This window comes from Plectropomus leopardus, chromosome 16, assembly GCF_008729295.1.
Source record: "Plectropomus leopardus isolate mb chromosome 16, YSFRI_Pleo_2.0, whole genome shotgun sequence".
Classification (NCBI taxonomy): Eukaryota; Metazoa; Chordata; class Actinopteri; order Perciformes; family Serranidae; genus Plectropomus; species Plectropomus leopardus.
Genome location: NC_056478.1, coordinates 2,943,734 through 2,959,445, shown reverse-complemented (window position 1 = coordinate 2,959,445; position 15,712 = coordinate 2,943,734).

Below are 15,712 nucleotides of genomic sequence, written 5' to 3'. Positions count from 1 at the left end.
AAAACAAAACAAGTAACACAAGTAACAGTGTAACAGTGCAAGAAACAGAACCATGGAATTAAAGTATATACAAGAATGGTTGGAGTGCAAGATATATATTGGTATTTACATTGAAATTCACATTTATACAGGTTTGAGTGCAATTTATACAACACAAAGGAAAAAAAACAAGACAAACGGTGATAAAAAAGATAAATGTCAAAGTAAAAAGTACAGAGACCAGTGAGAATAGTAAAAACAAGAGAACTGTTTTTTAAAGTAATAGTTATAAGAATTAGATTAATTAAAAGCCAGACTAAATAAATAAGTTTTCAGATGCCGTTATTTTTAAAAAGCTAGGAAAAAGTGTATAGGGAAAAACAGAAAAAAACTTGTTTTTGTTGTTTTTTATCTGATTTGTACATCATTTTGTCAATTCTTTTTACCATTTTTGTGCTATGTTTTGGGCCATTTTTTCTTTTATTGCTCATTGCCTTCTTTCCATGTTTTTGAAAGAAATTAAGCCGACATGCTCGGGGTTCAGAGGGTTTAAAACATATTGCTTTGTTTTTCAATCAGAGTACTTTTTTGTTGTTTTTTGAACTATATGTGGTACTTGACACGTCAGTGATCACCAGTAGCACATGCCATGTTCTGCAGTAGAAATAATGAGTTGTGAAGCTAACACAGGAGTCAGAAGACATTTGTTTTTTATTCTGTGATTTTTTATTATGATTACTCAAACAATTTTCCCAGATGGCTTTTCAATTTCCTATTAGTGAACGCCAGCAGTAGCTGCTGATTGATAGACAGTAGGATTCTTATGCAAAGCCCGTCGGGAGAATGAGTCTTTCTGTTTAAGAGATGCCATGTCTACTTTTGTATCCTGCCAGTGCTACCCGTTCCATGTTAACATTTAAATTGCTACCTCGCTGCAGGCCCAGAGATGAGCAGAAATGTCACTGTGTGATGACAAACAAACAATGCCTCTACCCTATCTTGATTCCTCTCTTTATTGGACAAAAAAAAAGCGGAAAGGTCCATTTGCATTTTAGAGAAATGTGGGCTAGAAATCCTCGGGCGCACACAAAGAACTGCCGGTGTGACGCTTGGAAATGTGACATCGTGCCACAAATAAAAGTCAATCCCTCAAAGGCTACATGCTTTTTCGCTCTTGCTCTCTGTGAATGGTCGCTCACACACACACAAGCCCAGCGGCCATTCGTTGTTTGAGCAGCATGTACCCATCAAATCCTACCCCCCCTCCCCGTCCCCGCAACCTCTCTCTGCGAGCGTGAATCACAGGGCTGACAGACAGCGCTGGGGCCGAATCGCTCCCTCAGCTGTGGAGGTCTGCTCTAGTGAGTAATTCTGATCTGTGTGCCATCAGCCACCGTTGGCTTCACTTCCACACGGCCTCATAAGAAACCGGTTTTACCACAAAGGTCGAGAAACAATTTATTTTCTGCTATTTGTTCCACCAAAGGCAGCGCGTTATTGAGCCAGCTGACCTGATGGTCCACATCTGTGGAAGTCTTTCACACAGCAACACAGGATTAGTTTCTCCAGGTTGAAATCTGAAAGCAGACAGCAGACACTGAGGATGCCACGCTGTAATACTGTAGCTTAAACTGCTGTCACACAGAGTTGTGGCTCTCTGTAGAGCGGGGACTCTCAACCTGCTTTTCTTGGGGCCCACTTTTGAATTTTCTGACATTTCTAAGATTGTAAGAATGTTTCCCAGTTTTAGGCACGTTTTTAGGATTTGGGGACATTTCTCACATTTTAGGATGTTTTTAGGATTTAAGACATTCCTAAGATTTTAGTACATTTCAAGGATTTCAAGACATTTCTAGAATTTTGGACATTTTTAGGGCGTTTTTGGGATTTTGGGACATTTCTAGGATACTAGGGTGCTTCCAGGATTTCTGGACATTTTGTGGATTTTAGGGAAATTTCGCTGATTTTAGAACATTTCATTAATTTTAGGATGTTTCTAGAAATTTTGGACATTTCGTGGATTTTAGGACATTTTTGTGACATTTCAAGGATATTAGGACATTCTAGGATTTCAGGACATTTTTTGTGTTTTAGGACATTTATGGAGGAGGATGTTTCTAGAATTTCTGGACATTTCTAAGATTTTAAGACATTTTTAGTGTTTTAGGACATTTAAAGGATTTCAGGGCATTTATAGACTTTTTTTGAAATTTTTTGGGTGGCATTTTTAGGATTTTAGGACATTTCTAGGATTCTAGGGTGCCTTTAGGATTTCTGGACATTTTGTTGATTTTAGGATGTTTCTAGAATTTTTGGACATTTTGTTGATTTTAGGACATTTTTGTGACATTTCTCGGATTTTAGGACATTCTAGTATTTCAGGACATTTCTTGTGTTTTAGGACATTTACAGGATTTAGGACAGTTCTAGGATTTCAGGACATTTCTCGGATTTTAGGACATTTTTAGTGTTTTAGGACATTCTTGTTAAAAAATACCTGGTTTTACGCCAGACAAACGCTTGACCTGATGGTCCACATCTGTGCGGCTTTTTCACATAACACAGGATTTGTTTTTCCAGTTTTAAATGTTAAAGCAGACAGCAGACACCGAAGCTGCAATGGTTTGATATTGATGCTTAAAATGCCATCACAGAGCCTCGTGGCGATCTGTAGACAAATCAAAGAGACGCACCATTACAGTAAGGTAAACAACATCTCATATAACTTCATTAAAGGTAACTGCCATTTAAGGGCTGTATTCCCTGCAAGCGTCTTACTTTGTGATTCGATTTGTTCCACAGAGCAACAGCGATCAGATGTATAACTGCAGGGCACATGAAGGAAAGCTAATCCATGAATGTTTATGAACTTCGCAATTGTGCTTTTATGAGCTTTCAGCAGCAAACATAACTAGGCTGTTGCAGCAACGGTGCTCCACCCAGGACGCGTCCAACATGAGCGCCATCTGAATTACAGCGATTCACTTAGCGTACCCAGGAAGATAATGTTTAATCTGTATAAGAAAAGATGTTAATCTGTTATTTATGTTGATGACTGGCAGTCCCAGCTGGGTCTGCTTTGCTATTCATAGAGTTGAGACTGAGTCTCCTCGCCTCAGCCCGCTCCACAGGCCGTTAAGGGTGTGATTTACATGCACAAACCATTGCCCTGCTCACAGCAAGTGTGTGTGTGAGTGAGTGTGTGTGCATGCATGTCAGGGGGAGAGAGGTTGTATGCATGACCTAGTAGCTCTGTGATTGTGTGTGTGTGTGTGTGTGTGTGTGTGTGTGTGTGTGTGTAGTGTTAAGATGGCTTTCAGCACAGAGGCTTTCTTCACACATTTTCCCTCCTCACCTGAACCTCTGGTCCTAAGCTCCATTGCTGATCCATCACTTTTATTGAGGAAAAAAAAGAAAACCACACACATTTACTGCAAACCTGAGGCAGCTACCTGCAGTATGTTAGGATGCTAAAGCTCAAGACCTTCAGTGTAAAGGCCCTTTTTCACTGCACACAAAACCTGCTGACAACTGGCCTTTTAAAGTCTCCGGGAACCCAAATCACCCAAACTTTCTTAATATGTAATTTAGGGTATTACATGCAAATTAAAAAGCATCAAAATGATCAGACATTAGCCTTAATCCAAATTGGAAATATTCTTATTTTTAGTTTTTTCATAGTTTCCTGAAGCTGGGTTGATTAGGGTGTGGATATCCCCGATCCATATTGCGTTATATGGATAAAGCTAATCAAAAACTCAAAGTCATCTGTTAGTTGATTTTAATTTAATACGCCAAACAAAAATCCCTCAACGCTCATTTCAGTGGGTACAATAGGAAACACTCACTCTGAGTGCTAGAGCGCATTGTAGTTACAGTCAATTTATTATTATTATTATTATTATTATTATTTTAACACTGTTAAGTTTTCACAGCACCTTGTCCATGCTGCTTTCTACTGTTTGGTCATCTGTTCTCTGGCCTGCCCATCAAAAGAAACACCTTAAAACCTCACACACACATAGAAAAGGCACATTCATCTGCTTCAGAGCCGTGTACACAGCTCTGCTCTAATGGCAGTGGGAAAGGAATCTATATATTCTTTTAGCTTGTTTATCTGTGTTTTTAAAAATCCACATGCATGCACTAATTTTGGTGGGAAAGGGGGTTATAAACCTGGCAGACATTTCTCTGCACAATAATCCAAAAAGTTGTTTATCTCTATGTTATCTTTCTCAATTTCCTACAAAAGCTTAACTCTACAAGGAATTTTATTTTGAAATGCTACCTCTGACAGGTAGATATTAGCGGTAAACCATCTATCCATTTTCTAACATGCAGCCTAAAGCAGCACCAGACTCTGTTATCTCAGGAAGGTTCACACACATGCATAGGTCATGTATGGTACATGAGAATGATGCAATCTCTGTCATGTTTTACCTGGAAATCTTTTTCCCACCAGGCCATGATGGAAGATCCATAGATATTTCACGGGTGAGAACGTCTTCCAGGAAAAATAGCCACAACATCCATGGGCTCAGTTGCATGACGGAGTGAAGCTCACGGTTCCCAGCTGAGAGGCTAACTGGGTATGGATTCCAATCGCTGATCTCTCAACATGACAATCAAGTTATTATTTACCCCTGCAGCTATTTAAATTCAAAATGTATTATTCACCCCTGCAGCTCAGCACAAGAACACAATAATCAATCCACACAGCTCATGCATTCACTCATATTATGCCCCATAAATCTGTCGGATTAACTTATTTTCTTTCTGTTTTTAGAAACTGCATTGTCTGTCTGTTATTAGTGCAGCAGTAAAAGCTAAATATATTTCCAGCTACATATTTCCAAATTTCCTAATGCATATTTCATAATGAGATGAGCAAGTCTAGAGTATTGGATTTGTCGTCACTGATGAAGACTAGATATCTGAAAATGAAGGTAGCGTTATTAAATAGGAGTCTGTAAGTGAACTTTCGTCCCAGTCGCCAGAAGAAAATGTCGCCAGTTCTGCAAACCACAGATATGTTACGTTTGTATGTTTTGAACCTAAACTACGATGGTTCAAACATGTTCTCCAGGTGCTGTCTCTGAGTGAGAAACTTTGGCAACACTTTAATTTTTTTAAACCAGCAAGCGTCAGAGTCCTGCTCCAGGTCCAGAGACTCTCAAGACTTTTTGTCTGTGATTATGAGGATTTTGTTTTCTAGTTTGGGGTTTTTCCTTGTTATTCACTCATTTAGTCCCATTTAGCGTTTCCTGTTTTGTTGTACCAACCTCATGAGTCTTATTTTACTTCTTACTTTTTTGAAAGAGGGTAGTTATACGCACATCACGTAGGTGCAAGGCTATCAAAAAACAGCGTGCATGAGGAAGAAAGGTAACGCCTGCACACTTACTCCATGTCACACAGGTTTATTTCAGACAACGTTTCGATCCTGCTTGGATCTTCGTCAGGTCAAAATGTTTAAAAAGATGAAACCACACCGATATTTATACATAATGCACGCCAACATGCTGACAAGCGCTATGGTGGCAGGTGTGGTTAACCATTTTTATATCAAAATTCATCGTAATATCAGAATCATTTATATTGAAATACTTTATATAAATAAATAAAACAAAACAAATAACAAATAATATAAAACAAAACAAAAGTGATGATAATACGGGGCAATATTTTTGTAAATATCTAATCATGAATCTCTGGACATTTTTGACAACTTTTAAAAAAATATATTTTTCTTAATTCACAAATTATTTGCAATTTATGGGACATTTCTTGCCAAGTTGGTTGCAAATGGTTAAATGTTTCCCAAAAAACAAAACAAAAGGATAATGAGCAAGGAGTAATATGAGTGAAATGATTTACATTTGAAGTTATTTTATCAAGTGAACGGTGGGACATCGGCACAAATTAAAAGCCCCCCCCCCCTTTAAAAAACAAAAAAACAAAAAAAAAAACGAGGGAGTGATTGCAGATCAAGACTAAGACTTTATATTTCTTTCTACACTCTGTATTATTTATGGATGTATTCGGGTATTCAGAATACACTCTGTGTGCGATCAGCCTAATGAATAGTAACAGTGAAGTGCACTCTGTACGTGCTGAGCGTTGCCGTGTTCTCATTACCTTAGCATCTGTAAGAACACTAATCTGAGTGTGAAAAAAACCCATCTGCCCATATTGGGTTCAATAAACCTACAGTGCGTTGATTAATCACCTTAAATTACAGTGCTACAACTGTACACTAAACCACACACACACACACAGACACACACACACCATCCATTAAGTGGTGTGTCGGATATCCAGCCGTGAAACCAACCGCTGAATATGGAGTGCTTCCGTTCGGGGAAAGAGAGATCCATTGATCGCTGTCTCCCGACATAAAAGAGAGTATTGATGCCAGACCTCACAGGGCCTGGTGTTAGACGTGCAGACAGAGAGGAGGAATCTGACCCCGGTGACCTCACACACACACTTTTACCTCCACTGGGGAGCGTTGATTTCTCTCGTGTCAAACTTCACGGCACACTTTGAGCGCCCTCAGAAGACTCAGTTCCTCCCTAAAGCCTTCGATTAACAAAAGGATGTTACAACAGGAACGATTCCATACAGCTTTGAAAAGAGGGGCAGTAAGAGATATAAACGGGTTATATGAGTTATTCTTCAGGACTGTGGGCTCTATGAGTCATATCTTTATTCGAAGCTTAATGAGCGATGTTTTTTAAGGGTTTGAGGACATTTGGGGCTTATATGTGACCTCTGATGGTCCAGGTTCAGGTTCAGGTTACTTTATTTGTACCCGTATGTAGATTTGGTTGGCAGTATTAAGAGCAAGGCATTCATTTAACAACAGTTGTCGGACACCATAGACAACATACAGGACAAAAACATGACAAGAACATAAAAGATAAAACAATTGAAGTGCTAATCAAAATCTTAAATAAGTAATAAATATCAATAAAAATAACTAACATCAATAATAACTCAATAAAACTGTGGATAAATAAATTATAAATACAGGCTTGAAAATTATGTGCAATTTTCAGTTTTATGCAATTTTCTTACAGCTTGTTCACCAGTGTGACAGCAGCTGGAACAAAACTGTTTTTATAGCATTTACTTTTACACCTCAGGACTAAATTCTTGTCTCAGAGGGGAGAAGCTGAAACTTATCGTGCAAAAGGTGCAGGTCATCATTTCAGGTAGCATTGGCTGTCTGCTGTAACTGTCTGGTACATAAGGATGCTGGGTTCAGCTGGGGATCAGCTTGCTTTATCATTTCACAATCTGATTCAAGAGAGTTCCTTTTCTGTCCGGGAAAAAAATTTAATATACAAACTGTGTTTTGGTGTTTATTTTTATGCACTCTGGCATCCTCTTCACATTCAAAGTCTTAAAACATTTAAATATGTACCTCAAAAATGGTCAAAACAGGCATTGACACCAGGTGTATTTATGTAAACGGTGGAATATAGCTGAGTACATTTACTCAAGTACTGTACCCAAGTGCAATTTTAATTTTTCTTGTACTTAAGTAAAATTTCAGCTCCTCTTCATTTCAGAGGCAAATATTGTACATTAGTTATGTGACAGCTGTAGTTACTCTACAGAGTCATATTATTAATATAAAATACAATTTACTAATAAATTATGATATATTATTGTAGATTAATGTGCCCAGCAGTCTGGTCATATTTAAAATGAGCCTCAGCCCTTTTCCAGCTGCTGCATTAAAGTCTTGAACACATTAATGCATTAAAAAATTCCATTTAAATCAAATAAATAAATAAGATTTTACTTAAAACAGAGTATTTCTACACTGTCGCTACTTTTACTTCAGTAAAAGATCTCAGTACTTCTCCAACAAGTGTATGTTTGTCTTTTGGGAAATAAATTGGGGTTTCTTTCGCTCACATACAATTATCGGACACAGTTTATGCAGTGCAGTCCACTTTTCACCTCTCCACTGTCTGAGCCTGACTCTCAGTTCCTCCCTCTCTCCTCTGTGATGTTTTCTGCTCATGCAGAGTTTTCTGTTATAAAATGAATGTGTCACGTGCTGTTTAGCTTATTTTGGATACACTCTGTAACATAATGTAACATTGTGTTTACTGAAGATGCAAAATCATCAAAACAACAAAATTACTGCTGCTCTCTTTAGTGGTTATAACTGCTCAAACTGAGAATTATTCAGAAATAAGGATGCCTATGTTTGGCATTAGGACTAACTGAATTTCCACAAATAATCCATCACAACATCTCAGCGTTATCCACAACATTTTTTGCCACCCACCACTTTCTTCACACTCCTTTCTCTTTCTGCTGAGGGACAGGGCCAAGAAACCTGCACTGAATGAAGCAAGTGAGTAATAATGAGCAGTATGATAATGGCCATACACTCTGACCCTTACCTTCTTATTCACATTCAGTGTGGAGATGGGATTGAATTCCTCCCAGCCTGGCCCCAGAAAATGAGCGAATACCCGCGGTCATTAACGCAGCGGAGACCCATGAGAAAAATGACCCATTTGAGTCGAAAGTAATAGCTTCAAAAAGAACTGCAGTATCAAATTATTATGCTATAAGATCAAAATATTTTATCCATAAGACATCAGCACTGACACACCACAGGATTCTATAAAAAACACATTTTCTTGTCCTAAGCAGTGAATCCAAATCTATATTTAATACACCTGCAATGTGGGCTTTGCCTCCTATAAACTGAATTTATTAGTGTAGCGTCAGAAAAAATGACTTGCTAAATATTGTGCCCACAAGCAAAGGATGTGACTCAGTTTTCATGTTACACGTCTCCAGTGGAACATTGGCTTATAAAGTGCTCCTCCATAAAATGTCTGCTGTTATGCCGTTCTGGCAGCCTCCGGGCAAAACTGTAGAGGTAGTTTGATCTCAGCAGACATTTAGATTTTTTCAGTTTCCCTCTGTGCGTTTAAATGAGGCTTATAAGCACAAATTATCTACATGATTTTTATCTCAGGTTTGCAAGTTTCTGTTTTATATATATATATTCTGCATTGGATTTACAAGTGAAATGTTATCTGACAGTCATGGATGGATTACTGAGCAGGCCTAAAGTGTAAAGAAACATCTGCAAAATCTTAAATGTCAATTTAACACAAACCAACCAGGAGAAAAGTCAAAGTGATCACATGAAGATGCAAATATGCACAAAATAACCTCAAAGAGACATAAACATTGCCTCGAATTTACCTAAAAGAGAGCCAAATTACTACAAAAAGGCACAAAACAACCTCAGAGACACAAAAAGACAAAAAAAAAGGGATGAAGCAAGGGCGTAGATGCAAAGGAACGGCAAGGTTGTTCAAAATAGCTACAGAAAGCAAAACGACCTTAGTTGACAATGAAAAAAGACACAAAATTACCTCAACGTAACCCACCTGGCTTTAAAAAATCACAACATTAACGCAGCAAGACTCAAAATCACTCCAAAACAACAAAAAATGACCACAAGGAAAAACAAATAAATAAAACATTTCTTCAAGGAGACTGAAATGACTTCAAAAAGACACAAAACAACAACAAAGAAGCATGAATCATAAATTAATTATTATAAAGAGGCACAAAATGTCAAAAAATATCTCAAAGAGAGACAAAATAACCTCCAAAAGACCCAAACAACTTAAAAAAGACACAAAACAGCCGTAATGAAACACAAATGTCTATAAAACATTACATTACACAAAACCAAAAAGACATAAAATTGCACCAAAGAGGCACAAAACCATAAAGTGATGCAAAACCACCATAAGTCCTCCTGTGCAGGAGAGATGATGGGGCCCTTTGTATATCTGTGCCCAGGGGCCCGCTGTCTCCTAATAACGCCCATGTTGACAGTCTGTCCAGTTTTCGATTACCAACACATGTTGTCTAAAATATTCTGACAGTTTGGAGCAGACAGGCTGTGATCGCAGGAGAAGTGCTGTCTTTATTTATCTGCCATAGTGCCGTTTTTTGTGACAGTTTACAGTATCCAGGCGTCCGCCGCAACCAGAGTCGAAAGCACTCGCGTTACTTCCCGTGGAGTGGGTGTGAGATAGCTGTCTGTCCGCCTGCGTGCCCGTGTGAACACACATCAAAGCCCCCTGTCAAAAACTTCTGATGGAGTTGGAACAGTGACATATTTCAGAGCTATAATCAGTCACAATATGACAGAGAAATTACCACCTTCCCTCAAGAGCAATCAGTCAGTTCCAGAGCCAATCAGCTCAGCTGACGCTCACACAAATAGACATGTCAAAAAAAAACAACCCCACTCTGCTGTAACACAACAGTTTTTTGGTATACAGAGGAGCTCTGAGGAAAAACAGGGGACGCTTTGCACTCCCGAGACATTAAGTCCTTCAGCAAAACATCTGCGCTCTCCTCATTTAAATACATATTTGATTCTCAAAAACGGTGCACACACTCATCAGCGGCGTTATTAACTCCTCCAATTTGCATCCATATGATTTCTTGAATAACTTTAAGTGTATGCAAGCAGCCACATCTCTGACAGTTTATCTTGCAGTCTGCAGCAGGCCGGCGCTCGGCGTTAAATGATCATGTTTCAGACCAAGATGTGCAAGAAAAGATGCCCGGAGTGACGAGGCTCCATTTGAGCAGAAAGATAAGACGACCTCCTGCCGGTGTGCCGCTGCCGGGGGGGGCGCAGCAGGGGTGGGAGAGGTCGAGGGTGGAAGTGTAGGGATAGATACAGGAAGAGAGAGTGTGTGTGTGTGTGTGTGTGTGTGTGTGTGTGTGGAGGAATGTTTTCTGTCGCTTCCTCTGTAATCTGACCAAAGCAAGGCAAGGGAATGGAGGGAGCGGCGAGGTGAGGAGTTGTAAAGTGAATGTGTCACACCGGCAGGCCCCTGGGAAGACCCTGTAAACACTGCTCAGTCACAGCTCTGATTACAGAGGCAGGGAGGGAGGGAGGGATACAGGAGGAGAGATGGAAACATTGGGAAGAGGAGGAGGAGGGTGTGACAACAGGGATGAAAACAAGAGGACAGAAAAGGACATGGAAAAGAGAAGAGGAGGGGGGTGCTCATTGGAGGGAACATTATCTGGAGATGTCTGACGAAAGAGCTGAGACTCACAAACAGCGAGCAGTTCGGAAACAAAAACAAACCGCGTGAGAAATGAAGCGTCCCACTTTTGTTTAGTCAGGATTGTTTTTATGCCTCCTGGTGATCACTGTGGCTGTAGGCTATATGGTTTTGTGTTGTCTGTCTGTCCATCCTGTTCTTGTGAATGCAACATCTCAATAACACCTTGAGGGGATTTCTTCAAATTTGGCACAAACGTCAACTTGGACTTAACAATGAACTGATTACACTTTGGTGATCAAAAGTCAAGTTTACTCTGTCCTCGTCTATCACAGTCTTGTGAAGGCAATTTTTCAAGAACACCTAAGGAAATATCCCCAAATTTGGCACAAACAGCCACTTTGATTCGTCGATAAACTAATTAGATTTTGGTTGGTCATAGGTGAAAGGTCTCTGTGATCTTCCACTTTGAGTCAAGGATAAACTGATTAGACTTTGGTTGTCTTAGGTATCTCAAGAACTCATGCTCTAATTATGACAAAAGTTCACACAAATGTTTAAAAGAAGAAACTGATGAAGTGATGACATTTTATTTCCAAAAGGTCAACTTCACTGAGACATCATAACGTTTTGAAAAATCGCTCTTGCTATTATGTCATAAGTCATAAAGAATAGAGGGGGAGTTATTTGGTCAGATGCTGAATTGGTGACACTAATAATCTGGAGCACTCAAGAGGGTGATCATTAAAAAAGTTATTTTTTCATGGCTTCATTGTAAGAATGGCGGCATGCTTATCATGGATGTATTATCTGGATACAGATCTGTGGGCGGAGCCTCGTTTATTCATATAAGAGCTGCTCAATGGCGCATGAAGCAGAGAAAGCTGTTTTTTCTGAGTTTAGAAATGTGTAAAATACCCAGATCTGGCCCATAGAGCAAGCGTAGAAGAGATTAACGGCAGCCGAACGTTGCCGTGCACGGCCGAGTGGTTAACTCCCGTCGGTGGAGCGACCAACTTCCGAATTAATGCCTCGGCTAACTTGAATAGCGATCTAAACAATTTAAGCTTGCAGCTCTTTTAGACTTTCCAAATGTTATCGAACCGGATGGTTCACAACCAGACAGGGATACAAGACATTTCAAAGGGGTTTTAATGCTCACAAAAAATTATTTACTGATTTAAAGATGTCTCTTTCCTCATGTTAGCAAATGGGGAAAAGTCTTTCTGGGCCAGTATGCATCACCTGACCGACTCAAACTCAAACAAACTTTTGGCCAATATGTAAATTTTGTATCAACACATGGCGCACTTCCCTGGGGGGTTGATGCCTATGCGTTTCAGCCATTAGGCCTTCATCAGGGTACGGATAAAATGGCCACCTTGTGCTCCTCCATTTATAAGTTAGCATTATGATTAGGCTGAATACAAGTCCTCCAGACTAGTCTGCCATGTGACTGCCTAGACCTGTCACGATACAACTTTTGTATTCAGCATAGTCGTGATTAAAGCAAAATTAGAAATGGAGTTTTTGACAGACATGGATGTAAACTGTTAAAGAAACTTGGGTGTTTAGCAAAGGCATACAACTGCGAGGTGGTAACTCTAGTTGTTTAGCTGGGATTGTTTTTTTTCCCACAGACTGCTTCTATAGGAAATCATCCAGTTGACGAACCTTGTGCTGCTGTGTATAACTCAATCACAAAGTCAGGACATGGATTTGCCTCCTAGAGTCGATACTGCAGCTCCACTGAACTCAATTTCATTTGCACTGCGTCGACGCCGGGCTGTGAGCTCCCCTCTGTGCCATTGATCTATGTAGCCTTTGCCACATGACGACTTTGAATGCCAGAGAAGATATAATTTTCATTCAAGCAGTGACACCTAATTACGTGGCACGAGCAGGACGAAAAAGCAGGAAATTACCCCCGCTTTCTGCATTAATCAGTGTTCTTTGATACAAAGCTATGAAATTGGAAATACTAATTATTTTCCATATTATAGATTATTACAGTCGCTGATAAGCACAAAGAATGAGCATCGAGAGCGAGAATTGACCAATAAAGAGTGGAGAAACAAACAGGGCCAATCAGAAGCTTTTACTCTGCATGTCGAGAGAGACGCAGCGAGAGGGAGATTGAGACTGAGTAATGAGAGTCAGTGTTCGTCTGTCTTTGGGCTCAAGGTTGTTCCTGGTCCTGATAGCCATCTGCATTCAGTGACGTGGGCCAGATGGATTAGTTTAATATTGAATTAGAGCTGTCTTTTTAGAATGCCTGTCCATGTTCACGGTTAGTTTGTATAATGTCTCATGTCATTCATCTGGAGCAGCCTTCCCCTTGGCTTCTTCCAGGCAAGAATCTGAAAGACGAGAAAAGTGGAGAGGAAAGTTATGAACGAGCAGAGTGAGACTGGAGAGTCCTTTATACAGAATGGGAGTGTGTATATATAACACTGGGATATCTGTCTGTATTAACATGGTATTGGGTTGTATGTAGAAACTGATCATATGTACATATATGTATATAATAATAATAAACTTTATTGGTGTAGCACCTTTCATACAAGAAATGCAGCCCAACATGCTTTACATGAAAGAAAAAAAAAGACACCAAGTGCTTCACATCAAAACACATAAAAGACAAAGACCTGCATATAAAAATAAAATAAAATCCGAATATAATACATAGAATGCATCAAATCCACTTGATAATGGTAGTAAAAGTATGATAAAATAAGGATAAAAATTCAGTGTGAAGAATGCATAACATGACATGGGAAATAAATAACCTCCTGACATTATTAACAAAATAAGCAGTATTTTGAGTATATTCTGAGTATATAAAAAGCATAAAATCAAGGAAAATACAACATCTGTGTGCGCTGTACCTGTAAATATAAACAATAAAATATAAAATAAATAAATAAATAAATAAATAAATAAATAAATAATAATAGTAACAATAATAATAACTGATATTATTATTATTATTATTATTATTTTAATTATTGTATTATTTCAATAAATAGTTCTGATTAGTAGTTGTAGTAATAATAATAATTATACCTTATTATTAATGTTATTTTTTTAATTATTATTTTTAATATTTTTTATTGTAATTATTGTTTTTTTTTTACCAATTAGAACAGCCAATTGGTAACAAAAATAAAATAACAAAAATAATAATAATAATAATACGATTAATAATTAATACCATTAAAATTATTATTTTAAATATTATATTATTATATATTTTCTTTTTATTTTAATTATTATTTTTGTTACCGATTGGAACAGACCATCTGATTAGGGGTTTCACATGTCTCAGTGGCAGGTATTGGTCCTGACTCAGTGGTACCGTCCGTCGTCACCTCCCCCTCCCCTTCAGGTGGTTCGGTCCATTGTCATGTCAGAGGTCACGCGGGAATAAAAAATAAAATGCAGATGGCAGAGCGACAAAGTGGACCGAAAATACAAATTAGAGGGACACAGGGACTATTAAAGGTAAGGGTAACGCAGTAAAAAGTCAAAGACGGAAAAAAACTACTTGCGGCTTACGCTAAAAGTATTTTAAGATTAGAAATTTAGTCGAAAATATGGTAACCGTTCGCGTCGAGGAAAGTTTAGCTAACGTTAGCATACGTGACAACAACAGTCACCCGCGAGGAGAGGACAGATGAGCGGGCGCAAGATTAGATACCCGCGTGGACACTGGGACAGAGAGGCCGAGGACATGTACACCTGAGACATTGTTAATGGAGCTAACGTGAGGCCGGAGCATGGACCAGGGGAGAGCGTCATGGCGGAGGCAGGAGCAACAGGAGGTCTCCGCCGCTGCTGAGGACTAGCCACCTGAAACACCTCAACAGGTAAGACTGCTCATGCAAAGCCTAGCTAATGTGACAGTTAACTCTTTGAAACCTGAGAAAATTGGCTTGATTTCTATATAAAACATGGGAGGGCTGCAATAATTAGGGAGGAAGGATAAGCAAAGAGAATTGCAAAAAAACAAAAAAAAAAAAAAAAAAATAAAGGAAATCACCTAGAAAAAGTGCTTAAAATTATAATTTTGTTGTAAAAAATAAATGTTATTATGATTATTCTAAATATAATTTTCCCTTGCTTTTTCTTTTTTTTTTTCTCCCTTGACATTGCTCTCCACCTTTTTAGAAATAATTCTCCAAATGTACTTATTTCTTGCTTTTTGTGGATCATGTCTTACCAACTTTTTATACATGTTTTAGAGAGAAATTGTACTAATTTATTCTGGGTTCAGTGGTTAAACACTTGTGAAAGGCATTTGAAAGCAGCACAAGAAAACTGATGTTGCTCCAGATTTCAAAGGATTAATGACGCTAAAATTGGCCAGTTAGCATTAGTACTGCCAATGGTAATGCTGTGCTGCTCAGTTGGCTTAAACTTTTTACTTACTAAGCTTCAAGACTTTGAAATTCTGTAAAAATAATATGAAAAAAGTAGATGTAATAACATAATTTATGAAGAATCAACTGTGTTCATAGTATTGGTAAATAAGTTTATAGCACTATGAAATTCTTTTTATGTACTTCAGTTGTGTGTTCATAGTTATAGTCACTCAACACTTTGAAGTTCCTTTGTAACAATCTGAAAAATGTTGTTTTTTATGAAGA